The 27640-nt window shown below is 39.2% G+C and overlaps 1 long non-coding RNA gene across 1 annotated transcript in view; it reads left to right on the top strand.

Annotated features, from left to right (window-relative positions):
• The window catches only part of LOC136691568 (uncharacterized), a 72147-nt gene extending 54872 nt beyond the window's left edge, over positions 1 to 17275 (top strand). The window contains exon 3 of the long non-coding RNA XR_010801883.1: positions 17195 to 17275. This is a non-coding gene — a long non-coding RNA (uncharacterized lncRNA). The remainder of the gene's footprint in view (positions 1 to 17194) is intronic.
• The last annotated feature ends 10365 nt before the right edge of the window (positions 17276 to 27640 follow it).

The following is a 27640-nucleotide window of genomic DNA, read 5'->3' as shown; positions in this document are numbered from 1 at the left end:
TTGTGGCCTAGTACCAAGCAACCGCCTGCCCAGTATTGGTTCACGGCCAGGTGGTTTTTATCAGTGCCGCCACAACGTTGCAGACATGGGTTTGAGTCCTAGCTCAGGCAGGACCACCACAGTGTACCAATGGAAAAGACTTATGGAAGATTTCAAAAGCTCCTTTCATACATGCACTGTAATCCATGTGTTTACTGAAAGGAGCTGTATGGGTTAGACAAATATCTAACATATCTAACATTCTAACAATCTAACATTCGTCCCAGACTTTACGCGGACTTGACCCAGGTCAATGCATGCGAGAACGGAGCCGCTAATGCTCCAGGGTTTCTCCTCAGAAAATCTCCCACTCCAGGACACTTCCAGGCCTGGTACTCTGGAGTTTCTTGTATATCTAGAGTTTCTCCCAAGTTCAGATGTAAAAATGGTTTATAAGTGAACTAGCCAACATGTTGGTAGGTGGATTGGACAACTCAAAAGTGTCCATAAGTCTTAGTGAATGTGTGAGTGTGTGTCGCACTGTGAAGGACAGGCTGTGTTCCTACCCTACTGGACCTTCCCACTGAACTGGATGAGCACTTATTATACCTATTCTCCATAACCCAGATCCCTGGGGTGTTAATGAAACACCTGTGATGTGCTTTGGTCAAAATACCACAATGATTAAACAACTAGGCAATTTTTCAGTCTTTTAACTCTTTGTTTATTAACTATCATTTTTCCAGTTATTCATGGTTCTTTCATTTCTTCACTCTGGTCAGTGTTTCACCCATCCTTTGCTCAAATGAAAATGGTGACAGGGGCTTTGAATTCAGATGCTCAGATCAAGGGTGGTGTACTTCTAACAAGCTTGTACTTGTCACATTTTCTGACTTAGACAGCCCACAAAACACTTTCCATGTTTCCATGTTTGTATGTTGGTAGGCAGTGGTTTATATATATATATATATATATATATATATATATATATATATATATATATATATATATATATATATATACACATACACACACACACACACTGTGACCTTGAAATGGCCAAGCAGAAAAGAAGTTGAATGATATATATGATGGTGTGGTATATGGGGTACAAAGATAGTGGGGCCATTCTTCATCAATGGAAACCTCAAGGCCACTGGATATGCGAAATTGCTACATGATGATGTTTTCCCACTTTATGCACTGAAGCTGGCACATTCCCCAGTTTTTTTCAGCAAGATGGTGCACCACCACATTATGGGTGTCAGGTCCAAGCATTCCTAGATGAACAGTTTCCTGGAAAGTGGATTGGTCGTCATGGACCAGTTGAAAGGCCCCCCAAGGTCTCCCGATCTGACCCCCTTAGACTTTTATCTTTGGGGTCATCTGAAGGCAATTGTCTATGCTGTGAAGATACGAGACGTGCAGCACCTGAAACTACGGATACTGGAAGCCTGTGCTAGCATTTCTCCAGCGGCATTGACAATCCAACACAATGGACAGCACTTTGAAAACACTTTCTAAGTGGTCAGAAACTTGTAAATAACTCATGAAAGAATAACATTACGTTAAAACCAAGCACATCATTGTTTTTCTTGTGAAATTCCCAATATGTTTGATGTGTCACATGACCCTCTTCCCATTGAAAAAACAAAATTCGGACCCAAAATTGCCGACTTCAAAATGGTCACCATGGTCACCACCCATCTTGAAAAGTTTCTCCCCTCCCATATACTAATGTGCCAGAAACAGGAAGTTAATATCACCAATCATTCACATATATATATATATGTGTGTGTGTGTGTGTGTGTGTGTGTCCTTTAAGACAGCCTGGTAAGACCTGTTTTTGACAGTGTAACCAGTTGTCAATGGAGAACACCAGACATTTCTCTCATGTCAAAAAGATCAGTTGTACTGCTGCGGTCATTCACCATTCACTTCAGACATCCCTCTGTCAACGTTCCAAAACCCAGCCTGACATATTTATGGTCTTGTCCTAAATGAAAGTTGATTTGTGAAGCAAGGAAAAGAAGTGGAGGTAATCCCTTCCCTCCAAGCCTCAGAGGCTCCTGACTCTTGCCATCGGTTTCGACCCAATGCCTGTCACGAATGGGCTACTTCCTTTATTCTTGATCATGTTTTTTTTTTCTTTCTTTCTTTCTTTCTTTCTTTCTTTCTTTCTTTCTTTCTTTCTTTCTACTGCATCTGGCTTCCCTCAGTCAGATGAATTCTCTGAAGCTCAGAACAATAGGAGTGTACAATATTCAATTAACATTCCTACCTGAGCCTGGGAGAGGCAAGGTCAGTGCTGAGCTGACGCTACCAATGGGACCAGGAGGAAAGGAGTGGGGGAGGGACAGTAAAAACACACTTGGAAATGAAGGTTCAACCACTTTCAGTGCAACTTTACGGAAGGCAATTGCTGCAGGTAATATTTCAGTTATATATATATATATATATATTTATATTTTAAGTTATAAAATTTTGTCAATACAGGACAGGGTTTATTTATTTTAAAGTGGATATATTATACCCATTTTCCACAAGATATCACGATTCTTGAGTTTTAATTAAATGTGTGTGACGTGTTTGGACCAAAACTGCACAAGAATTAACCAATACAGCACCATATTTAAAAATGGCTGGAATCAGGGCCTGTTCCTTTAAATGATAACAAGCCACTGTTTACCCAAGCACAAGCTTGCAGCCATGAGAAGCAAGGCACAGAAGTTCTTATTTTTTGCCTTCATGACTGGTTCTCTTTCTGCTATTCTTGTTTTAGGTTTTAACGCTTGCTGTGTTTGTTTTGCTCCGCTTAACCTCATACTTGCGTATTCACATAAACGCCGGTTCACTGAAGTGAATGGAGACACACATGATGATGCAGTACAATTTTAAATTCCTGGCAATAGACAAGAGTAACAAAATCAAAACAGCTCATTTTATCCCATGTTTTCTGACTTAATACGCTTCATACACTGAAAATTTTAAACTTTTTTAAATAGTATATCCCCCCCAAATTTCATATTTGCAAACATTCTTATATGAAAAGGTACAGATAATGAACATTTTGTGGTACACTATTAAAATACTGTTATACCTCAGAGGGTGCATTTACACTTTTTAACTGTTTAGTGAATAAAATCTACTGTGCATAGCACCACACTGGTACATTCTTATACTATTGGATTTATAATCAACATTATCTATACTAAGGATGGTCGATATCCGCATTTTCTCAAATTATTTTATCGCGGTACAGTATTACCGTGTGGGAGGTGCAATGTTGAGCTGCTCTGAGCCTTAAATCTGTCGAGTCGAGTGAAGGGTTTTCTTAGTGTTTGTGCTGCGCAGTTTAGCTCAGCACAGCCCAACGGTGCACACCAACACAGATATTGACAATAAAAAAAATGTTTCTTAGAGAGCAAATTTCAGTGACCTATTTTAGAGGAAGATAAAAGTTAAAAACTAAGTGAACTAAGATGGTTCTACACTGTTTAGAGCTGGCCAGCTAACAGGAACTTGGATTAACACACCCCAACACACAATTTTCCAGTGAACTGAGGCTCAAAACACACATAGTTACAGGATAAATCCTCATACCTGTGAGCAAAATGTCGAGTGAATGGTCTTCTGTATATTTTGTTTGTTTCCAACCTTCTCCCTCTCTTAAACCGAACTCAGCACTAAACTCTCAACTGTGGTGAGCTATAGGCTTGTTTTTCTCCACCCTTTTTCAGACACAGTGCCTTCTCCCAGTGGCTCACTTAAATGCACAAAAATGTTTGGCAATTTTCTTAAAGACACAGAACGAAATTTGACACAGCACACACACGTCATATATACCGCCCTCATTTTGAGATACCATCCACATTTTTAATTTCTGCTGTATATCATTATACCGCCCAACACTAAATTCTATACTACTTATGTGTATTTTAACATATGCAAAGTTAATAACAGTGCAATATTTTATATAACTTATTTTATATATTATAAGATGTAACAATCTGTATAAACAGTGTGGAATCTTCAAAATGTCTGTTTGTTAAAGCTAAGCTAACACTTTAATCATCCTGAAGGAAATTGCAGTTTCACAATATCCTACATGTAGTACAAGAACAGACATTTGGCACTTTTCCACTGCATGGAAACTACTCGACTCGGCTTGGCGCTTTTTTCACTAGCCAAATCTAGTACCTGGTCCCTGGAACTGGGTGCATTTTTAGCTCACACCTGCTGCAAAGTGAGCCGAGTAAGTACTAAATGTGATGAAAGCACTGATTGGTTGGATAGACTTGTCAATCACCACAAAATGCAGTTGGGTTATGTAGGTCCTTTAAAACTTAAAAGAGTGGGCTGTATCTGTATAAATATGAGGTATTTACAAGAGCATCATCAGTATATGGTACAGCCATAGAGGTAAGAGGTGATCAGCTGTCAAAAAATTATTCCTACAAGCTATATTAGTCATAGTAGTCCACGTAAAATGCAGATTAAAAGTGACAGTGTTAAAAAAGTAGCAGGTTCTATAACAGCAGCATAATGCATATCAGTATGCATTATTTCACTGCAAGCATAAAGCTGTAGCATGTAACTCGGCAGAGTTAGAGTTCAGAGAGCAGGAGGTCAGTAGAGACCCTCTTGTACGGACACTCATTGTACAGTCTTATTGCAGAAGGAGTGAAAGATCTCACACTGCACTCTTTAGAACAGCACAGCTGTGTAAATCTTCTGCTAAATATACTTGTTTTTTTCCACTGCTACAGGGGATGTAATGCATTGTCCATAATGGCAAGAAGCTTACTGAAAGTCCCTCATTCTGCCACAAATCCCAGAGAGTCCAGCTTGACTCATACAACAGAGCCAGTCTCGATCAGTTGAATGATCAGTTCGTTCAGAGCACTTTTGTTGGTGCTGTTGCCCCAGCAAACAGTAGCATAGAAAATAGCACTAACAACAACAGACTGGAACAACGTTCACAGGAGGTTTGAGAGAACACCCCAAAGGATGGCTCTGTCCTTCCTTGAACATTGCACAGGTGTTTAGGCCTGTTTTTACTTTTAAGTTGAATCAGTGCTGAGTCTATACTGTAGCCTGTGCAATGGGCCAACGTTTTTGTGAAAGTTAATACTTGTGCACAGGAATATTGGTGTCATTCTGCAATTAGGGCTAGGAAAGAAACAAATACAACACTGGCACTTTTCTTCCAACCTGTGTCCCCGCTCCTTGGAGGCAACTATTTCTCACATTCTTCCACGTCTTCAAATGTTTCATGACGTCCAGACCAATTTTAAAGGAAAAATCTTGCAAATTACACAAATTCGTTCTGCTTGCGTTTCATGAATGAGGCCCAATGAGTGTGGAGACATGAATACTGAGCTTAACATAGATGCAGACAAGCAAACTGAACCATGAACACGCACTACAGAGACAGAGCTTAAATTATCAGGCACAATAGGATAACACAAGACCAAAAAGGAATAGTAAAAATAACCAAAAAAAACACAGAACCAAAACAAGACAGTGATTAAACCTTACACTGGAATTTGAGCTTCCATCATCTCCCCCATCTTACTTATGTTAAGATGTTATTTTACGTATGTATTCACCCTCTTGTCCATTTCTGACAAGTTCTGCAGATGGAATGAGTTGGAGTTGTCAGATGTTTACAGGTTGAATAGGAACGCCGTAAATGTAATTCCCTGAGGATCGCTGCACATGCACACGTGTCTGAAACAAAACAAAAAAGTGATTGTTTTTGTATTTCCACTTGGGTCTCTACTGCTCCTATAAACAGTATAAACAGTGTGGGGGAAAAAAAATCCACGTTTTCTGTGAGTCAGCTGAAAGAGTTTGGTGTCAGGAATCATATCTATGAGCTGTTTGGATGGTTCCCTTATTGTGACGTCACACTAGGGAAATTTGCATAGAACCACCCCTGGCATTCATGAAGGTGGCATTCGTGAAGCTGGACTGCCCTATAAGCTCACTACGTACGTTGCATACAAACCCGTAAATTAACGAAGGCCCCCCTCAACTCAAGACTGTGTATAATCAGAAGAAGAAGAGAAACTATCCTTCAGGAAATAAAAAGAGGAATAAACACTCCACAAGACTGAGCTGTGGGAATAGCAGTGATGTACACCTGAAGATATACTGATGTTTTTATACTGTCTACTACTTGTTTAAACTTCCCGAAATGCACCAGTACAGTCTAAAAGTTGCTTACTATTTCATACCACATTAAAAAAATTATGTAGTTATTTCCGAGTGCTAAGTTGAGTTATTCGAAACTACTGCATCATTTAAGGTGAGAAAATTCTGTCCTTTGTAACAAAATCTGCATAAGCTTAAACATGGGATGGGTGGGGCGTGACCAGCAACAGCTTATTTGCATAAATAAGCCCTTAAATGGCTCATTCTGAAAGGCACTGAAACCGGCATGAAAAGTGAAAAGTGATTTTGTGCAAAGAACTTCATTAACATGTTTTGTATAGCCCATAGACCTATTCTAACTTGTTTAAAAAGAGGTATAATATGTCCCCTTTAAAACATTTTTGGACGTGTAATACATTTCTGGGGAGGTGCTCATTAGGCTTTGGCATAGGTCACAACTTTGTATATGTATTTACAGTAATCATTAATTAGTCTCTAGAACAGTCTAGTTTATTTAAGTGCACACCCAGGTACATGTAAGCAGGTAGTCAGTTGTCCATGAAATGATTGCTTCTGCCACCTTCATCCATCAAACCTGCTGCCCTAGTAACACAATCTGTATGTTATTGAATGCACTGCAGAAATCTAAACACATGAACCTTGCTGCATGTGGTGTCCAGATGGGAATACACTTTCATCATATCATCCACTCCAATGTCCCACCTGAGGTGTCACGTAAGGCATCAGCAGCCTTTCCGGTGTCCTCATCAGATGAGGCCTGTACTCATTTAGGGCCACTGGTTCGTTTTTGGGGACAGGAACCTAAGAAAACGTTTTCCAACAAATACTGACTCCTGTGTCACTTTTTCACTGCGTTGTACCTACGTTATCCTATTAAAAACTGGGTACTGGTTTATTACCCACTCACTTGTGGTTCCAAGCAAGCCAAGTAGGGACTAAACTGTGACGTGTAAATATTTCAGGCCAATGATTGGCCCTAGAGATTTGTCAATTATGAGGAAATACAGACATCCTGCACCAACTTCCAAGCTACAATGGAGAGCATACAGTGGAACCTCTACTAACGAACGCCTATACTAACGAACTTTCCAAGATACGAACCGGGCATTTGAATATTTTTTGCCTCCACCAACGAACCATGACTCTGGAAACGAACCCGAACCTCCGCTGAGCCAGCGACTGGGAATGGCCACTGGCCCCAGTAGGCAAGTCTCCCAGCGCGCCCAGACTTATGTGAGCTTTTAAGATTAACAAATTTTAGTTTTAGCACTTTAGCATTAATGTAAATTTGTGCTAAGGTAAGCCATATCTACGCTTCGTCTCCCCACATTCACCCGCCTACTCTCTGTTATTCCACCCACCCCCCACCTCCCGTCATACAGTCAGTGCCTGTGTTACTCCTCCAGCCAGTCATCACATCTTCAAGGTAGCGATGTGTAACCACATAAAACTTTTTTATTTCTTTTTTTTTATTACTGTTACCACTGTATTTCTTTTTTTTTTATAATGCTACATGTATTTTTTTTTTTTTTACTAATTTGAGAGTTTTCTAAACATATATCAGTGCAAAAATGGTGACTTTCGGGGTGGGGGCTAGAACGCATTAATTACTTTTCCATTATTTTAAATGGGGAAAATTGACTAACTACTTTTCCACTTACGAACCGGGTCATGGAACGGATCAAGGTCATAGGTAGAGGTTCCACTGTATTTTTTTTTATACGATTATAGCTTCTGAAGAGATACAAACATACCTTGGATCAGAGGCCAATGAAATATCCAGCGAGCACTGGACGGGGCAACAAAAAAAAACCTCTACTTATCTATCTGAATTCATGTGCAGAACTGTGTTTTAAAATGAAAGAAAGAAAAAAGCATCATTAGTGGAGGTAATGGTGGTAGTAGTGGTAGGCATGTTAAGGACGGTTTAGATGGTTGTCAAAGCTTCTAATCAACTGGTTTTACTTATTTGCCCATTCACATGATAGCCCTCTATAATTGGTTACATTTTCCAGGATTCATGACAGTGTCAGGATCGCGGGGAGCGGACTGACGGAGGCGGACGCACACGCTAATAACACTGACTTTTATTTATAACAAAATAACAAAACAAACACAAACGGACTCGAGGGAAAACACGAAGCGAGGAAACAACATGACTAGGAATTTAAACAAAACGACATGACTTGGAATGGAAACGACGCGACTAGGAATTGGAACAACACGAATAAACACGACTTGGAATTGGAACAACACAAAACAAAGAAACAACACGACATGACTTGGAAAGACAATGAAACGACATGACTTGGAAAGAAACAACACAAATGACCGATACACGGAAGAGACACCAGGGAGCTTAAATACATGAATAGACGAGACACACCTGAAACAGATAACGAGGATGGTGGACAAGGAGGCGGAACAAAGGAGGGACAGGGGCGGAGACATGGATAACAACACACAGAGCCATGTGCTAAGAGAGCACATGGCAGGGAAAACAGACATGACAAGATGAGGGCGTGACCGACAGGCTGATACCTGAAAAAAATCTGAGGAAAAAAACCCTCAGTATGAATGTTTCTTTTCGTTCTTTCCTTATAAATCTACCTTTGCTTATAAAGCGATATCATCTGATGTGCATCAGAAGTGCTCCATGGGAAATCCAAAATGAGCATCATAAATAATTTTCCACAGCCCAAAGCCTGGCGCAGGTAGCAGGGGTTTGATCGGAGGTTTGGATTATTAATCAGCTGTGCTGCTTCAGCTCAGCCTGCTCCAACTCTGGAGCTCCTCCCCAAGCCCCCCACCCCTTTCATCTCCCTGCCAAACCCACCAGGCCTAGGCTTCAGCTAAAAAAAAAAATGAATAGAGAACGCCGTTTACAACCATGCTCTCCTGCAGCAAACATTCTGACCAACATCCATAGCTGATAATAACCATTGACCTGGATAAATAAAACCTAAACCTAAAGCCCCTTCTAAATAGCCATTAGCTGTGCAGTGTATGACCAGTTTAATTAATACAAAATGGATGAACACGTACCATAAAATGTGATTAAGATATGAAAACATCAACAAGACATTTTGACTCGAGCATTAACCGCTCTGATATGATCCGATGAAATGTTTATGTGGATATTAAAGGCTCTAATCTAGCAGATGATATTTGTACCCATGAGCGGCTCCCAAAAAACCCTGACTGATAGCAGTGTTCGAGGCCGTCTGTGAGCATCCCGTGGCGCCTAAAAGACCATCAGTGTTTAAACACATTTCTGCTTGATCCCAGTTGAAAGGACATCATGCTGCATTTAATTAGTAGTCCAAGAACTGGAAAATCAGATTTTCATCCTCAGAGGAAAGAACTTTCCAAAGAATGTATTTATTTCATCATTTATTAATTTATTTATTATTTGATTTGGGAGAATAAAACAGAGCTTTAGCCGACCAACACGACACAATTTCCTCACATTTTTCCTTACAGGACAAAGTGACCGCAAAAGTGCATTTCAGGGGGATTTCCTAAGCAGTTCCCAAGTATTCATGAAATGTGGCCACATGACTCCTATAGGCTGTTGCTAGGGTGTTGCCAAGTGGTTATTAAGCAGTCTTTTCATTCAGTTAATCTAATTTCCAATTAGATTATATTAGATTCATATCAGCCATGGCCTAATGGTTAGAGAAGTCAAGTCAAATTTATTTGGTTAGTGTTTTTTTTTTACAACTTGATGGGTTCACAAAACAGCTTTAAAGAAGTTGAGAATTAAAACAAAACTTAAATCAACATCCCTGGGCTTGGGACTGAATTATTGACAATTCTATCCCACAACAGGCTGGAAGTCGGGGCGTGGTGTATGAAGGGACAGCACTGTCTCCTCCCTCAACATCTATGGCTAGGGTGTTGAGCAATACACATCCCTTTATGTGATATTTAAATGACCTCTAATCTTACACTTATTAAAATGTCTTTGTGTTTCTCTTTCCCATCTGCAAATATTATGTTATTTCATTCATGATATTATGATGGTATAGAGACTGGGCAGGGATTGACTCACCGGGGGTGGGGAGCTCCCAGCATGCCCAGCAGCTCTGTATACCGTTTGGGGTTATATTGGTGGTTGTTTGTCATGTTTTGGATTGTTGTGTTTGGTTGGGAAGGGCTTGGTGAGAAGCAACGTGTTGTTTCTGGGGGCCCACCATCAGCTAGAAAAGCGTCTGTTGGTATGTAGTGTCCATAGACCTTGCTACACAGCAAAACCAAATGGTGCTGTTTACTTGTTCTTGTTTCTTATGTCCTTGTTAGGGTGTAATAAAGAGCACTTACACGGAACATCTACAATTGTGGGGAACTGCATTTCTCTCTGGTTTGTTTATGTTTAGAAGGTCCACCTCTTTTAAGGTGTAACAGTCAGTTTGAGTAAAACGACTGCTGTTTGTGCGTGGCTGGAATTTAACTTGTCTGTAAGTTGTTATACCCTGGTTGAATTACCACAAAAACTACTAACTCGAGATTTTTAGTTTGGTATTACTTTTGCTCTGGGTTACTTTCAGGTGTGTAGCAGTCTCAGAGTGGGTTCCTACCAGTGGCGATTGCTCTAAGACTGCAAGGGAAGCTCAGCTTCCCCTAAAATGTAAAAAAATAAGTGATCAAATATATACTGTTGTGTGTACATGTCATTGAATAAATATGCACTACAACGCGCTCAACTTTTGTTCAGAATCAGCTTCTTATCACTGGTAAAGACGCGGCTTTCCTCTCAATCATTCCCGCAGCTTTCACAGTGCTTTAAACGTCCACAGAGTTCAATAGCAAAGCAGCGAAGTGCAGCGAAACGAGACGAGTCATTGGAGTCATCAGCTGGCCCGGACGCTCAGCTTCTGCATGGTGATTGGATGATCTGTCTGAGGCTGAATCCCTTTTTGATTGACAGCGAAATGAGCGAATCAGTGATCCTCTGGTGTAATCCGTGGGAGCATTACATTTTCATTCTGTTCTGAGTTGAACCAGACTTTCTTAAACCTCTTAGCGGCATTTTCTTTGTTATAAATGACTAGTGACAAATGGAGCTTCTATTTCTGGTGGTTTTTTTGTAGCTGCTTGTGTTTGGAGACTGACTTCTATCACTCTTTCTGACTTCTATCGCAGTTTCTGTCCAGCGGGTGCTGCTGAGCCCCTCCACAATCACAAAGCACTAACAGGTGGACACACTTCACATGGGCCAAGGCCGTTTAAGCAGCCTAGCTCTGCTGACCATTGAGAGGACACTAGTCAAGTCCCTGGAAAAGACGCCTTGTTGGTACGACAGGGTCACAGATCATTTTCTTAAAAAGTAATGGAGGGTAGAATTTATGTATAAATAAACCGACACATTTTATGATGTAGGCCGAAATTGAGCTTACCCTCCTTGAAAGACCAGCATCCGCCACTGGTTCCTACCTAAATAATCTGAACAGACTGGAGAGGTAGCATATTGTAAAGAAACATCAGATTTTATAAAAACTGGATTTTGATTTCAATCAGCTTTAAAGGCAAAATGCAGAGATGAAAAAAAAATACTGATACATATGGGTTTTCTGGTAAAAAAAAATGTGGAGGCAGTGTGTACTAACCCTGAGCCCTTCAATGCCTGCTAAACAACTCAGATTATGATATTTCCGCACCATGCCAAGTTGTAAAAGGCTATAACCTACACTTAATTTAAATACTCAACTACTTGAGTAATGTTTTAAGGGAAGAATATAATTTTGATATAATGGATCGAGGTCTGTTATACCCTCCTTTCATGACTTTTCACAGAATTGTACTTTTTATTACTTAGGACTGCAAAATTCCTGGAATATGGAGTATAGTTTAAATAGATTTCACTCCTACCAGTGTCCTGTGTGTGTTCCTGCTAAAAAAGAAGCTGCAGTGAATTTTGAGGAGTGTAAAATGCTACATTAATTATAGGAACTTTCTGCAGAGGTTAAATTTAATGCGGGCAAGCGCCCATGGCTGTGACTCCCTGAGCTAATGCAAGTTTAATAAGTGTAAACTGCCTGTGAAACTAGGGCTATTTGTATTTCTGTGGAGTGATGCACAGTCAAAGGAACTCTTCAGACACCCAAACACTCCAGGTCTGGCTTTTTTGTGCTATGTTTGAATTATATTATCACCTAAACGAAATCACTGTAGAGTTGGAGTCACATGATGTCTGTTTTAGAACCATTACCAGGAGTCAAAATTTTCAACTTGGGCCCCAAAACCACCTTAAATCCTATCGATTTAAGGCTGGCATCTATTTCTCTGTGTGTATCTGCCTCTGCTCTGGGCTCTGGGGACAGGCTTGGCCAGTCACTTGGAGTGACAGTGTTTTAATGACAAAAAAAAAGGAGAGAGAATTTTTTTTTAAATGTATAAGTCTCTAGCTGACAGCCTAGAAAATTGAACATTGATATTTTCAGCCCAAGCGCAATTAAAGCCCCATGGCAATGACGGCTAGGCTCTATTTTCTGTTTTATGACATTGGTAGCACTTTGACCTTGAGATCTAACAGTTACATAGTTATAATACTGGATATACACAATTCTCACAAACTGAGAAGTCATCCATATGTATAGGTCATGTTTAAACTACTCTTATTTGTCTTAAGGTAATCATTCCCAAAGCCAAACATCATCTATATAGAGATAAAGCCACCAACACAGAGCTGTGGAGCATTGGACTTCTGATCATCCATAATTCCTTCAGATACAAAGAGTTTTTGTCAGTTAGCAGCCTCTACTAATTTAAAAAGGCTTTTCTGTGAGGATTTTATTGCATTCAGCCTCTAGAGCCTTGGCTCAGACTCATGAGCATCACTCCAACTTATCCCATGTTACTCCAGAGAGCTCTGGTGGCCAGAGAACACAAGTTTACTACCCCAAGGCCCAGTGCTGAGCATTTTTCATGAATTTTCTCAATATGGGAATCATAATCATAAAAATGGGTGTCTACAAACATTTGAATACAATTCATATAGCCAGTGCACTCAATATAGGACGAATAAGTGTAGATACAGTACCCTTTATCATAAAATGTTTTTGGTACTCTGTCATGTCCACACAAACTACTTGATAATGGATAACCACATACATATAGCACAAAATATCTTCATTATTGCATCAAATGTCAAAACTGACCAAATGGAAAAGGACTGCCCTACTATTCAAAAGAACAGTTCTCTTTCAGAAGTAGCCTATTTCTTTTATTCACAGACTGAAGACAATAGATATAGGTTGTGCATGTGGGGTTTTTACTGGTGGTGTTGTTTTACATCTTTTAAGTAGCCACCGACTAGGGATTCCCAGTTGGTGCAGCAGTTTAAGTGTTGGACCCATCAAAGGGAGATTGGTTTGTTCCCTGGTAATGCTTCAGCTATCCAAAGCCGAATGAGTGAGTGGGTGGGTGTTATGGCCTATACTTTCCCTTTCTCTGCTCATGGTGCTAGCTACCACAAGTACCTGTCTACTAGTATGAAAGATCTGGGTAGTTTGCATTCCCCTCCATGTTGTAAACTGGTCAATGGCATTTCATTGGCAGCAGGTAGAAAAAAAAATAATAGGCTAGAGATGCCCTAAAGAAAGCACATGTCCACCCCTGCCCCACAAGCCCCTGTGGCTGGTGGCACGGTGTACACTAAGTGGAGATTTGCCAAAAATGTTGGAAATGGCTAATAATTGAGGAGAAATTTTGATTCAAACTTGGATAAACAACATAAAACAACAACTAAAACAAAACACCTGATTCTTTGGACTAGTGGAGTTAGGTCTATTGACTCTGAAAAAAAAAACAACCTGTTTCCTCCAGTGAGGAAAACAACAGCAACATTTTTCAGACACACATCTGGCAAAACATTGACTTCAAGCTTGGGCCACAAAGACCAAAGACCAGTATGAGCAGTGCAAATAGTAAATGCAAAAGCTGACCTGAGGCCAGAATGGATTGTATGTTAAAAAGAGGTTATCCTCAGTTTTCTATGGGGACAAATACTGGAGTAATGCTGGGCTTCTAACATAAAGGGCCACCAAAAAATTCACCAAAAGTCAAATTGTTCACTTAGACGTGTATCCACATCTTGGCTGTGATCACTACACAATGCTAAAGCAGCCCTTAACATTGATACAATATACACCTGGTCACAATAATTATGAATGACTTTTAAGGTGTTTAGAAACATAAATAATAACCATGTACTAAACAGATTTTTGAAACCTTTATAAAGCTTTATAAAAATATAGCCTCATTTTAAAATGGTACTGACAACTCCCTATTAACAACCTACATTTCAGAAGATATCTTGTATAAGCAGGTGTCTTCAAACATTTGGCCACATAGTATAGCCGATAAGGTATGTAGAATGAATGTTGAAGTGTTATGAAGTCCTTGTACATTCAGGAAAATTTTTTCAATTATTATTATTAATATTATATGCATTTGTTATGAGTTTCATGGCTGTGTATATAAAATAATTGAAAAATGTGCCTGCAAAATCAGTGTAAACTTTGTTACAAACACAAGCCTTACGCATATTCATAAAGGTTCTCAGAGTTGAAGAGCTGATCTCAGATCAGTTTCTGTGAGTACCTTCATAGTAAATTAGACTGGAATCTGATCCTATATCAGCAGTCACTGTCTGAGAAGCTTTATGAATACGGTCCCTGGCCCTACTTTGACTTTCACAACTTCTGGTGTGTTCATGATGTCGTTTAGAAAACTGGGGTAGGGAGGAGATGCTCATCTCATTTGCTTCTGGCTGGCAGACTACCAAAGCCTTCAACATGTGAAGCTGCTAGAGATCCACTCCAGCTTTTTTCTTATTTATTTGGGTAGTTAGCTTTTATGTTGCATCTTATCTGAGGGGTTGGGGGCATGCGTTTTTCTGTTTGAATGACATTTGATTTAACATCTGAACTATTGGAAATGACCATCATTGCTTAAAACGCCTGTTTGTGTCCTATAGGGGAACAAAAAAAAAAGAAAAAAAGAAAAAGAGGCCTTAATAAATGCAACCCAGACTCTGAGCCCAATTACAAATCTGGAAGATCCTGCTGTGCAAACTAATTCTTCTGAGACATCAATTCCACCCCCCCGACAGAGGCACAGAAGCATCTTGCCTTTCAGCTTTCCTTTGGCTTGAAGCAGCTGATAGCGCTCCATTCCATTATTAATATAGTTTCCAAAGCAATCACGTTAATGCTGCATTGTTTTGAGGCTTTGACCTGCGCTCAAAGCAAGCTCACAGCAACACTTTCTCCTCGCATTACTCACAAAGTAAATATTGAACCTTAAATTAACCAACTAATTACATTTACAGTGCGTTCAATGGAAAATGTCTGTTTGAACTTTTGATTTCATCGTTTCTGGTAGAGGAAGTGGAGGGAATATCAATTTACCAGCAGAAAGAATTCAATTCCAGGATTAGGATCTACATGACTGGATGTATTATAATCTGTAGATTGTATTACATTTTGTCCTTTAAAAGAGCAGAGGACACCAAGAAGAATCTTAATGTAAAGGACATGGTAAAACTTGATTTAACCCAATGGAAACTAATCTAAGTTGTGTGTTTTTGTGGGCACTGGATGTTCTTAAAAATAAAGGTGTTACACATGGATCTTTGAGTGATGCCATAGAAGAACCATTTCTAGGTAAACAGTGGTTGCTAGTGCAGCAAAGAGGGAACAGACTTGAAAAGAAGCACTGCATGAGCAAGACGTACCACTAACAGTTTACAGACAGTCTGCAAGGAGTAAAGGCAGGTTTCAGCCACTAGTCTTGGCCAAAATGATCGTAATGATCTAGAAAGGAACCCTAAGCATGGACGAGCATTGGGATGATGCTGCTGATTATTTTGTTAGAGGAAGGCCTTGTTTGTGTTGCATCAAGCATCATGCACATGCAAATGTCATCGAGATTACTGCTGCACATCCTTGGAAGTAATGATTAAACTGTAAAGAGACAGGCCAATATCCCCCATCTGTGACAGATGTAAAATACATTTTAATGCCCCTGCCGAGTGGTCGAATGAAGACGAAGTGTGTAAAAACCCTGCTGGTCCGGCCGGCGCTGTGGGCAGCAATACATTTTTTCCACTTCAGCAAACGTTCAATATTCTGATTGGTCTTGAACAGTGCAGCCATGAACATAGTCATTAATTATGGACCCTGGGCACATTACCACCACCCTCCCTCCTCTTTCTCCCTTACCCTGAAATGTTTAGGCCCGGCGTTGTGTGAAAATCTGTTCTCGATTCAGCTGCCGAACCTGCAGCCCATCTGCTGAAAAGCGAATGTCCAGCTGCAGTGGTGCACATGAATTCTCCATCGCATACTGTTTGGATGTCAATCTATTCCACCATGCCCCTCACGCAAACGCTTAGTCATCCTCCCATCTGGGGTTGTGATTATGCAAACAGTCTGTCTGGCCGTATGTCTAGTGCATGGGTAATGTTGTCTGTGTTGTTTAGAAGAGGTGTTAAGATACAAGGCTCAAGATTCTGTATTCTAAGGAGGAAAATATCTAATGTCCATTCAGGAGATTGAATTATCTATAAAAGTTATACGAAAGTTAGATGTGAAATACAGTGTTTGTTTACTATAACTGAGAAGTAATGAGTAATGAGTGTAGCTAATGGTTAATAATTGTCTAACACTTACTTTACCAAAAAGATGTGATAACTCCAGCCCATGGGCCACTTAAAGCCCTCTGCTCAATTGTAAATGACCCAGCAGATATTTCCTACATTTTTATTATTGGTTGTTTATTTTGACTTTATGCAAAAAAAAAAATAGTTTTTAAACAATCCAATCAGCTGGAAGGATGATCAGATGCTGAGGCCAGCTTCTCTGGCATCAGCTATGTCTGGTTTGCCAAAGCGAATGAAAGATGAAAACAAGTGTTATGTCTTTAAAGAAGAACGAAGAGACCTCAAAACTTTGAAAACCATGAAATGTGATGAGAATGTTGCTCTATTCCTGCTTCATAGGTGGGTAACATTGACTTTTTGCTTTTTCAGGTGCATTATCTAAGGTGGAACTGACTCCAGATTCAAGGGACTGAAGCAAACTGTGAAAGAAAACACACATCAATCACACATTCCAAAAAATATATAATAAACTAAACAGGTGAAGTTACAAATGAGTTTTTGTGGTAATTCAAAGAGTGAATAAAAATGTATAGACTATTTAAACCTCATACACATAAAAACAACTTTAGTTTTTTCCCCTCAAACAAACCATTCCACCTGGCTGCAATTTTTTCTTCTTGGAATCGGTACAAAATAAGTAAAAATAAGTACAGAATCTAGGATAATTCTAGGTCACTAGGTGTCATCACAACTGCTTAATAACATGAATCATTTGTAAAACTACAGATTGCTTTTTATGAACATAAACTCAGGTACTTTAAAGGCAATATATATGATTCTGGCTGTTCTCAAAGTAAAACAAAAATGGCCTCCTGCTTGTTGGAGACCCTCTCTGCTTGTTGGGGAGCATAAACTGGTCCATCCAGGGACTACAATCAGCTTGAGTTTTCACCACATTTGTTACAATTAAAATAAAAGGTTATATAAGACAAGATTATATTGATCCTAAAGGATAATGCAGAATTTAAAAAACACTTTCTGAAATTTAGTTTTCTTATTTTTGATTTTAAGAATGACTGCTTATTTAAAAGTTTTAAATGATGGACTATATGTCTCTTATATTTGCTCTTTGTTTATGCTTTGGCTTCTAGATAAGACTGATAAAATAGTTCTGTATCAAAAATACCCTGCAGACCACTGCTGTAGCTTCACGGCTAAGGATACACACCCAGATAAGTAATGCCTATGCCAAATTCACTTGCATCACAGAGTGAGAACATTTGAAAAAATCCACAAGAAAGGACACTCAGCTTTCAGGCTCTGCATACAGATAGGAGCCGTGCCACATAATCATCTGCAGAGAAGTGCCAGTTTGGAGACGGCTGCTGCCTGCCATGGAAGGAAGGAAGGAAACAAGAAAAGGCTTCAAACATTCGAGAGAATGTTGATAGGCTAAAGAAGGGATGAGATGATGTGCCTTGAATAAGCCTTGGCTGCCTGTTAACTCTAAGCCTCTTTTTGAAATGGCACGACTTCGTCATTAATTGCATCTCGTACGTCAAATTAGATGCCGGTGCTTATATGAAACAAATGCGCAAATTGCTACGCGTTGGGCAAAATGGAGTGAGAGAAATGCATGGCAAAATTAAATGAACACAGCCATTAGTTGGAAACCAGGGCATTCGTGCTGACTAAATAGAACCATAAACGTGGGGAACTTGAAGATATATCTGTATTAACATGCCGGAGTGCAGAAACAAATCTGCAGGAGTGTGATAGCTGTGGGGGGCTTAGCTAGGAGTCTCAAGCTAGCATTAATATTTATAAGTAGCACTGGGTTTAATCTGTAACAGGTATATTTAAGCAAATAAAACACATCATCATCATGACATCAGCAACCTTCATAAAGGATCCACACTTAAATCAAATGCATGTACAATAGATTTGCAAAGATACATTTTTGTATTAAAGAAACACTAGGTAATGTTAGCTATTTTTGATCCTAGGCTCCCCCTAAAGTTGCAGAATATGATTCATGTTTATAGCACTGTCCTGAAATTGAAGCGGAGGAAGGACGTTGTTTTCATGCTCTCCTTCAAATGTTACGTAGTACAGTTTCTGCAGTGCTTAGCCTGGCTCTGTTATCCCTATTACAGGCCAGTGAGGCATCATAACAATTTTTTGGCTGTTATTTTAGTGTAAAACTGCTACCTAGTTTTCCTTTAAGTAAAGTTCTACCATCCATTGCAGTCCACTGAGGGATGGCTTCTTTTGTTGAAACTTTTCCTCTCTGGGTTTGTGTCTCATGTTTTTAGAGAGCTTTTCTCTGCAGCACTCATAATAAAAGTGGAGACATGACCACACCCACACACACATGTCAAAATGTGTCAGACAAACATGCTGAAATCCTGAGGTGTCCAAAAAAGTGGATTTGTACCCTTTGATTTAATTGTTATTTAATTTTAACAATTAATAAATAAATAAATGCATATTTTCAATGCGTATGCACATTAATGTTAGTATCTGGAGACCTTACCAACCCATATAGCAGCCCTGTCAATAGGTTCTGCCTAAGTGAAACATCATGGGATACAATGATTTTGTGCTGTATCTTATGTAGAGCGCAAACACTGCAGAACTCTCCTGCCTCCTCGCCTGAGTCTCTCCAATCACAGCAACCAGTATTCAGGACCTTTGTTTATGTGTGAGCTCAAAGATGAGGTTAATTGGAGCAAAACAAACACAATGACCACTGAGACATGTGTACTGATTAAAATAGATAAAATCAGAACAGAGAGGAAAGAAAACCAAGCAAAAACGACTACAATCTTTGAATCCCTGCACCTCACACTTCACTCCTGGGCTCTCATGCTAAATATAGCAGTGGCTCATTCTTATTTAAAGAAACAGTAACGTAAACCAACCACTCTGAACAGTGCTGTATTCTGTAATTGTAGAATTGTAGAATTACAAAGTGTACTTATGAGCTGATTAAATACACACACACACACACACACACACACACATATATATATATATATATGTGTGTGTGTGTGTGTGTGTGTGTGTGTGTATTTAATCAGCTCATAAGTACACTTTGTAATTCTACAATGTACCCCTGATATATATATATATATATATATATATATCCCTGTACCCCTGATATATATATATGTATATCAGGGGTACAGAAAAATTGATCTCCCTGTACTGTGGCACAAGTAGTGTGTGCAATACTTGCTTTCTGCAAACTGTGTGATAGCCAGTCGCTAAGGAACAGGGCCGTATCAGGCTCATGCAGTAGTTACATTAATTAGCTTTAATGCTGAGTTAATGGCGAGTCGTATTTGCTCGGTCCACTCAGTGGGGGCCTAGTGAAGATGAGAGAATATTCCCCATGATCAGCGATACCTGCGGTGCTCCAGTCCTCTCTAGGGTGGGTGCGGGGTGGATGGTTGCGTTGACAAATGTCTCCCTGGGGGGGGGGGGGGGGGGCATTTTAATGCTTTATCAATTCCAAATCTTAATTATTAATCGTGTGTGTGTTTAGCTTGCACCATCACACAGGCCTATGGCATGAATCATTAACAGTTTGTGGCTGATCAGTCACGACCAAGGCTGTTGAGGGATTCACAATGTGAACAAATCTTGTTTTTTTGATTGAAAGCCTTAAAAAATGCAGTGGCAAAGTAAAGCTCCTGTCATTTGATCTCTATATCCTTGATGTCCAAATAAAATATGGTGACTTTACAAGAGAAGGGGAAAAACATATTTTGCACTTTTAATGTACATCTTTAAATAAGAGAATATATTCATGAGCCATTTTGGACCCCTTATAACAGGTAACACTTTGTAAAGCAAGAGTATATGACTTTATCTGGACTTCTTATGCATTAAAACATCTGTCCTATCTCCATAGGTGAAATTATAGTGTATAGTGACTGCTGATTTTGTAGCCCAGAGTAGATATGGTATGTAAAATCATAATATTGCTGTATGGTGGGGTTGTGGCACTGTCACAAAGCTCCGGGGTCCTAGGGTGGTGGGTTCAAACCCCACCTCAGGTCACTGTCTGTGATTTGTGTTCTCCTTATGTCGAAATAGGTTTCCTCTGGTTGTTTTGATTTCCTCCTATAGTCCAAAAACACATTTGACTGTTTGAATGTGTCCATATAGCTGTGAGAGAGTGTGTGTGTTTGTGTGTTTGTGTGTGTGTGTGTGTGTGTGAGATGCCCTGTGATGTACTGGTGCCATTTCCAGTGTTCCAGGACCCACCAAGACCCTGAACTGGATAAAGCAGTCACAGAAAATAAAGGAAGGAAAAATATATAATTGTGATGGAAAAATGATTCCTAGGAGAATTGTTATAATGAATCATTTATGTTTTCTTGCTTTTTGTTATGTTACATATGTGTTCATAACAGCTTCTAATGGACTGATGCCAGGCATTATAAAGTATACTGAATGCTATGTATAATGTAAATGCATTTTGGCTCCATATAACACATTAATTCATTTATTCATTATCTGTAAGCTCTTATCAAGTTCAGGGTCGCGGTGGGTCCGGAGCCTACCTGGAATCATTGGGCGCAAGGCAAGGCAGACCTTCACAGGGTGACACACACACATTCACTCACACACTCATCCTACAGACACTTTTAAGTCGCCAAACCACTTACCAACACAGGGAGAACACACCAAACTCCTCACAGACAGTCACCCAGAACGGGGCTCGAACCCACAACCTCCAGGTCCCTGGAGCTGTGTGACTGGGACACCTACCTGCTGCAATATGAATACATATATTATAATAATTATTCAAATATTACACTGTAAAAATTTATTCATAATCAGTTATGAAAACAACATTTGTAAGCAATGTCAGTGTCTTAATAATCAATCACTTAAGCTGTTATATAAAATTTTAATTTTATGGACATCCAGAAACAGTGTTAGTATCAGTCTGTAATTATTATTTTACACAGTCCACTCAACGTAAAATAGGACACTTCACCTAAAAGGCCCACACTGACTCAAGATGTGTTATACAAGTGGCCACAGGTTCCTAACCCTTCCCTTCTAGCTTGTTAACCTCACGTTGTTTTCTTGGCACCCCACGCAATGTCCCCACTCCCCGCCTGCTGTTTCTCTGAGATGTTTATATCAAGAAAGCTCTCTTCTGGCTATAGAATTGAAATTGCTATTGGATTTTGTGCACAAAGCTGTAGAGGAAGAGGAAAGTGCCTCAGCAAAACAAGGTCAAATATAGCCTTACTGTTTTGGGAAACGCCACAGGTTGAAAAATACTTTTCTCTCTCTCTTGCCAACCTTAAAATACATAAATCCAGCTGGCAATTTTTCTTTACATTTTTAAAAATAAAAGAAAGAATTCAGCACATTAACTGTGGATATCAACCTTGTCTGAATTCATATTATAAAATGGTTAAAATATGTGTCTATGAAGAAATGGTTTTGAGATAGACCCTATGTGTTTGAAATACACTCTACCTGTCCTTCAGAGGAGTATTAGATTTATATAACAGGAGAAGGAATGATAGTAGCTCACATCTTGACCAATCTCAACATTGCTGAATCCCTAAAAGAAAAAAACAAGAAAAAAAAAAAAAAACAACGGACTTCAACACTCCAACAACGCCTCATACACAGAAACACAGAAATCAATCAGAAAGCCTTCAGTGTGGTGGACTTTTTCAAATTCCTACGGACCACCACCTCTAACACTGTCTACTGGGACACACACATCACCTCCATCAAGCAGAAGGCTCAGCAGCTCATGAGCCATCTGTGTCAAATGAAAAAATTCAATATCATTCCGGCCAGCACGGCACACTTTGAAAAGACCATTACTTACAGCGACATCACATCTTCCATCAATGTCTCGTTTGACTGGACAAACGCCAGGCCATGTCCATGGAAGCAACATGGTCTCAGTATAATAAATTCATAGAAATTCAATCAAGAAAGACATTTGGACTGGTTAAATGCAAGCGTATGCACTGGATTGGTTAAATGCTTGTGAAAATCAGTTAACACATGCTTTCCAGGGAACTGGCAATTTTTTTTACTTCCCTAGAATTCATCGTCAGTACGGCTGAATGTAAACAAATTTATACAACCAAAATTTCTCTCAGTTTTTCGAAAATTCACTTATTTTTTCGAAATTTAATTCCTCAATTATGGATTCTGCTTTTTGGTTCTCAAAACTTTTGACACTAATCTGAGGCCATAAACATCCTTTTAGGCTAGCCACGAGGTTTCATTTAGCTCATTGCTCTGTATAGTTTGTTATGGCTAAAAACCTGTAGCAGTTTCAGCAGTTGAAAAATATAATATTTAATGCAACATGTTATGGAAAAAAATCACTTTATCAGTACATTGGTATATTAATGAGTGTGTTTTTATAGGGCTGTCTAGGTCAGAAAACATTGTACACATCAAACCCTTCCGATTTTGCTCCGCTACAAGTGCAGAGGCTCTACAGTTGTCCTGCCTCTAAGTATCTTGAATCTCAGCAGTAGACCTGCCTTCATCTATGAATGCAAAGATGAGGTTAAACAAAGCAGAACGAAAACAAAGCGTGTGGAGAAATTAGCCTACCAAGTTAAAAATGAAAACGAAAAATGAAAATGAAAACAGGGAAGAAAGAGAACCAAGTAAATATGGCTCCTCGCTTCTCAATCCTGTGCACTCAGGTTGGGTAAACAACAGTTTATTATATTTTAAAGGCACAGGCACTGAAACCAGACATTTGTGGTTCAGACGGGGTGAACAGAGCTTTGCTGTTTGATCCTTGTTCTAATTTGTCTGAAACATGTCACAGATGTTTCTTTAAGACCCCAGGGAACTATGTTAACTTGTGGAAAAGGGGAATAATTACATGGGGACTATTGAGCCCAGGACTCTAAGACCCAAGAGCTGTGTGCCAGTGACAGTACTTGTAGTGCATATATATGTGCCAGTATACATATTTTTATTCTGGGATAAAACTTAAAAAAGTATGTTTGCGTGAATCCTAAATCACAGAGTTCACCATCGAAATGATCATCCAACCCAAGTGAATACCAGCTGTGCCAAAAGCCTCCCCTTGAAAGAACACAGCCTTTCACATTTTATATTTATTTTTATTAGGATGTGAGCATCAGAGATCCAGGCCAGAGGTGCAAAGCCTTGTTTGTTTTTTTTTTTTCTTTATAATAATAATTATTCACACATTTTTGAGACATCTGCAATGCTCCAAAACAACGTAATTTGGCACAGGCCTCATAATATTAACAAATCAAAACTGGTAGGATATGCACCCCAGCCCAAGATTGCTTTGTTGTATCTGACTTCAGCCATTTTGGTTGGGATGTGCAATATTTTATAATTCACATGGCGTTTTGAATAGCTTATGTTATCCCTCGTTTTTCGTGGGGGATGCGTTCCAAGACCACCCGCGAAAAACGAATTTCCATGAAGTAGAGGAAAGATATTTTTTTATGTATTTAACGAGTATTTGGACTTTTAAAACCCTCCCTGTGCTGTTAACAACCCACCCTTTGCATTAGACAGTCATTCTATAATGTTTTTCAGCTGGAACTACATGTGATATCCTACCAGTTTCTTTAATAGAGTAATTCCTAAGCTGTGATTTAACGTCAGTAAATTTCACTCGGATGTGGACATGAACAATACATGTACTGTCCGTAAGAAATACTTGTAAATGACATATTTTGTCACCTACAGACCTAGTCTAATACATGTAAATAATAATAAAATATTTTGGCTTTTCATCTTTCAAAGTTTTCCTAGATTTTCCCTCATTTTCCACGATATAGCAGCCATAAGCCCCCTTGAAAAAACCCGTGAAGTAGCGAATCCGAGAAAGATGAACTGCGAAGTACCGAGGGATTATTGTTTACTATACAAGTTAACTGGAGTTAGTATATATGTTGTTCTTCTATATATATTGCAGTTTGGCTCTATAGCGACACCTATGTCTTAAATATGTATTTGATACTTCCAGAATGCTGGAAAACTCCGTTGTTGGCACACACGTTAGGGCCTTGCTACTTTTTAAAAACAGTCTGTTAGTTTCTACCTGTGTGGCTAGTCATTATAAGGATGTTTAGATGAGCTTCAACTGTAAAATGAGCCACATTCTCTGATGTAGCCCCACTAATGGATATCTCACCTGCCCTCTAGGCAGTCCCATAGTGTAGCAATAAGGAACCTCAGAGGAGTCTGGTTTGCAGAGAAATCAAAATACATCTGCTAAATGAACTACATCATGCTAATATACAGATATCTGGAAACAGAAACTATTTTATCTTATGATAGAAGAAAGATATCTACACAATGAGAAGGAATGTTACATTTCCTCCCCATGGAGCTGCAAAGGGCACATGCCTTGGATACCAAATCAGTAGACACCTGAAACATTATTTTCGCAGCAGTGTATCTGCACAAACAATTCAAATCAACTAATGCAGTAAATTGTTGTAATGTCTGCTGTTCTCACAGATGAAAACCCATTTATCAGTGCAGTTACTTTGCATACATGCTACTATCCACCCACACCAAGATTTGTAGACAGTGTCTGGCTGTTTGCCATTATTTGTCAGCATTGTTAATTGATGGGCGACCAGTCAAATTGGTCTTCCATAAGTTATCTGTTTATTTTAATGAGTATAATCCCTGCAGTTCATATACATTATGCATCCACACATTTGTAGAAACACATGTAATAACTGAATTCAGCGATGTAGGTGTTCAGATGTAAGATGTAAGACAGTAGCTCACTGACAGTAACTGAACAGTTTTTCATCAGGGGTCACAGGATACTGCCCACAGGATGCTATTTACAGGATGTATTTGGTCGGTGCACTAATCTCGGTCCAGCAGTGGCAATGAGGTGTTTAACAATTTCAGCAGCGCTGCTGTTTCTGATCCACTCATATAACCAAACTTCACACTAACAGCCCACCACCGTGTCAGTGTGAATGCAGTGATGAAAATGATGCACCACCCAAATCATACCTGCTGTGTGGTGGTCCTGTTTGGGCTCTGGTCATTGAAGAAGAGGGTGAAAGAGAGCAAATAAAGTATGCAGAGCTACAGATGGACTCAACTCTAAATGTAAAACTACAACGTGCACTTGTATGGTTAATGAAGCTGATAAAATGAACAATGAGTGGTGAATATTAGTGTGTGACTATATTTTTTTGGGCTAACTTCCAACAGATTCAATCAAAGCAGGGATTCAGCTTTAAAACCCCTTTTAAAACAAGTCCGTCAGTCAAAAGTGGGTAGAAAATATTTCGTCCAGTAAATGTACTTACTTAAAAATAATACTGAAAGATCTTGCACTGAAGCGCAAACGCACAAAAAAAATATATGTGTAAAAAATAGATGTGCACAAAAAAAGATGTACACAAAAAAGATACCTGCACAAAAAATACTGTTACAAACAAAAAAATGAAATAAATAAAATACTGATGTGCATCTTAAAAAATGCAAAAAAAAAACAACTGCCCTCTCTCTTCAGTGATGGATTGCTGATTTTTTTCCCCCAGAATGTTGCTGCTGCAAACAACAAAAGCATTCAAGCTAATTGCTAAAGCTTGCACACAAAGCATTATGGTAGTTATGGATTTCATAAATCCACATCAGTCATGGCCACCATGAGAACTCGAAGAATAGTTTGTGTTGAGTAAATTAAGTAATTTAATACAGTTTTATCATACATTAACAATATGCTTGTATACGGTTTAAACTACTGATTATGAACATCGACTGAACTTTGACCCAGAAGCTGAAAGTTGCGTTGCAACTATCTATGTCTTCATCTACTTTTCTCCTTAAAAGCAGTGTAGATGATTCTGGAGAACCACTGTTCTCACAGCAAACACCAACTCCCTCTCCTGTTTGTGTTCATTTAGAAGCTTCACATCTTTAAAGGTGGACTGGAGTGTTGGACTAAAATCCAACAGTAGCTTGTTTGTGGTTGAAAGTTTTATAGCACTTTTCGAAGCATTTACTTTCATGCAGTTAGCGGTCTCCCAAATTGGGAGTCAGTTTCTCCTTAAAGGTGACGTTCACAATTTTAAACAAAAACATTTTTTTATAAAATTCTGAGGATGTTTCTTCACCATTTGCTAGATCTCCAGTCTGTTTGCATGCTCAAGCCAGAGTGTAAAAAATAAAGTGGCTTGGTGTGGTATGTTAGCCTTTCTTTCTCATTTTGGTAGTTTTCAGATAATAGCTAGTACTCCAAACTTTGAAAAGCATGAACTGAGATGAGGATATTGATCTATTCCTCCTACATAGGTGGGTAATATTGAATTTTGACTCTACTCTAAATTCAGGAGAGCGCCAACTTTATGACTACACAGACGGAAAGCGCTGCAAAACTAAAAAGAGTCTTTGTGGAAATTCAAACAGTGAATAAACGCTTACTGACAAGTTAAACATCAGCTATGCTCAAATAACTCTCATTTTTTCCCCCTCAACCATACCATTCCACCTTAAAATACACTGAGCTTCTGAATGTAAACAAACCAGAGAACAGTGTTTACCCACAATGGTAGGAGTTGCCTTTTTTAATTTAACTGTAAAAGAAAAACAAGTCCTATGAAGCAGAAATAAAGCAACGTCCTCATATGTTTTCATGCTTTTTAACGCCCTGCGGTTTCTCCACCATCTTCAGATGCCGTGCCTGAGCGGGCAATAGAGGGAGAGCTCTCCTGAGCCAGTTCAGACCAAGACCTTTATATACATATTCCCCTTCCCACTGCCCTGCTGGACTGCACTCACACTGTGTTTTAATGTTACGAACCTGAGCACGCCTATGTCATCAGATAGTGGCTTTTATTT

Source organism: Hoplias malabaricus, chromosome 3 (assembly GCF_029633855.1).
Source record: "Hoplias malabaricus isolate fHopMal1 chromosome 3, fHopMal1.hap1, whole genome shotgun sequence".
NCBI lineage: Eukaryota > Metazoa > Chordata > Actinopteri > Characiformes > Erythrinidae > Hoplias > Hoplias malabaricus.
The sequence above is the reverse complement of the archived record's forward strand: the minus strand, read 5'-3'. Positions and strand labels throughout refer to the sequence as shown.